Genomic DNA, 2534 nt, shown 5'->3' on the forward strand with positions numbered 1-2534 from the left:
GACATGAACCACTATTCCCATGCTTGGTGGGAATACTGTACCTCTGTTATAACTTTATGAGAGATTCTGAGCCACAAGCACACAGCTAAGCCTTTCCCAGAGTTCTGACCCACAAAAACTGTGAGAGAATTTGTTTTGTTTTGCTTTTGTTTTTTAATTTCAAGCCTCAGTTACCTTGCCTGATTCCATCTGATAAAGTGCTCTACTTTGATAGTTTCATAGTTTGAACCCATTAGTGGCACTAACCATTGGAGTAGGAAAACTAAACAATAGGAGCTGGGCATGTGACCTATTGTGTTTGTTTGTCTTCTCAGTACTGGGCATTGAACCCCAGAGGACTATATCATGGACCTATATCCCCAGCCCTTTTTAATTTTCTTTTTCTTTTCTTTTTTTTTTTTTTAGACAAAGTCTTGGTAAATTGGTCAAATTTATTCCTGCCCTGCCTCAACCTTCAGAGTAGTTGGCATTACAGGGAACCACCATGTCCAGCTTTCACTGATAGTTTAAAGCAATCATTCAAGCTACTGTATGGTAAATGGGAACAAGAGTGGCAGCAGAGAAAGGAGTTAAAGCTACTGGAATGATGATGAGGTCCTAGACTCAGGTGGCAATTTGTGCAGATGGAGCCCAGTTAACAGACACTGCGTAGGAGAGGAACTGGGGGAGGGAAGACAACCTGAGTTGGCCGTTTTTCAGGTCGCCAGTGCTTCTAACTGCTAAACCCAAAAATCCAGTGGCCTTTTTCTAATCCTTTTCTTCTTGAAAATACTGCTTGTCTCCATTTCTTTGGCTTTCTTTTAGCCTTTTGGTCTGTGCCTCTTGGTTGCCTGATATCTATCAGTAGTAATAAATTCTTCCTTTTCTCTGAATTGAACTTCAGTTGTTTTCATCTCTCCTTTCTTTTCTCCTTCCTTCCTTTCTCTTTTTCTCTCTTCTTTCTTTCAAGACAGGGTCTCACTATGTAGTTCAAGCTGGCCTTAACTCTCACAATGTAGCCTACTTACAGCAGTCCTCCTGCCTCAGCCTCCTGTGTGCTGGGATCATAGGTGTATGCAACTATGTCCAGCTTCTCTTTTTCTTTCTTCAACAAATACTTGTCAAGTCTCTAATATGTATCAGAGTCTGTGTTAAAAAGTAAAGATACAAGGGTTGGAGAGATAGCTCAATTGTCTAAGTGCCTGCCTGGCAAGTGCAAGGACCTGGGTTCAATCCCAGGTATCCCCAGTACTACATGCCATGCCAGCCCCAAAACCCCAGATGTGCTGTGGAGTGGGCTGTGCTGGCCTTGAAACCGGGTGTGATGGCACATGCCTATAATCCCAGCACTGGAAAGGCTGAGACAGGAAGATCACTACTAGTTCGAGCTGCAAACTGCATAGCAAGACCCTGTACCAAATAAATAAATAAATAAGAGTAGAGACACATTCGTGCAAACATATATGGTTCCATTTTTTATGGTGGAATTTTTATTTAAGTGGGGAAATGGACATCAAACAAATAATCATATAAATGAATACACTTGGGGCTGGTGAGATGGCTCAGTGGTCTAAAGCACCTACTTAGAACAAGCTCAGCAAATCACAGGGACCGCGGTTCAATCCCCCAGCCCCACATGCCAGCCAGCCCCGCTCCCTGGTGGGCTGAGCTGACCACACACACACACACACACACACACACACACACACACACGCACAAATAAATAAAAATTAAAAAAAAAATAAGTGAATACACTCAAGGACTATAACATTCCCCTCAGTATAAATATCTCTGTCTTTAATTATGTATAGTTTTAATTAGACTTAGTGTGTATATACGTTACAATTTTATGAGTTTGATATGAAACCATCATCATAAGAACATGATCATGTCTACTCCCCCCAAATTTTCTCATGCCTCTTAGTAATCTCCCTAGCCTTCATCCTCCTCTACTGCTACACAATCACAGATCTGCTTCTTAGCACTATAGATTAGTTTGAATTTTCTAGAATTTTATGTAAATAGAGGAATACAGTATATATTCATTTTGTTTGGTCTCTTTTGTTCAGCATAATTATCTCAAGATCCGTCAGTGTTACAAAGCATAGTATTAGCTGGGTGTGGTGGCACATGCCTAGAATCTCATTGTTTCGAGTTCAAAACAGTCTCAAAAGCAGGTCCCATGAGCTCTTTTCAGTTATAAATAATGTTAGTAAAAATATTGGTATACAAGTCTTTGTGTACTATATGTAGGGTAAATATCAAGGAATGCAAGTTTGAGATCAGCCTGGGCTACAAGGTGAGCTCAAGCCCAGCCTGAATTGCATAGCAAGACCCTGTCTCAAAAACACACCAAAGGGGCCGGGGAGATGGCTCAATAGAATAAGTGCTTGCCTGGCAAGCGCAAGGGCCTGAGTTCAATCCCCGGTTCCGGAAAAAAAAAAAACCACAACCTAACCCCTGCCCCCAACCTGAAGCTTGTTGCCAATCATTTTTTTTTCTAAGTTTTTTTTTTTTTTAAATTTTATTTAATATGTGTGTGTGTGTGTGTGGCC

This window comes from Octodon degus, unplaced genomic scaffold (genome assembly GCF_000260255.1).
Source record: "Octodon degus isolate 3935 unplaced genomic scaffold, OctDeg1.0 scaffold00093, whole genome shotgun sequence".
In the NCBI taxonomy this organism is placed as follows: domain Eukaryota; kingdom Metazoa; phylum Chordata; class Mammalia; order Rodentia; family Octodontidae; genus Octodon; species Octodon degus.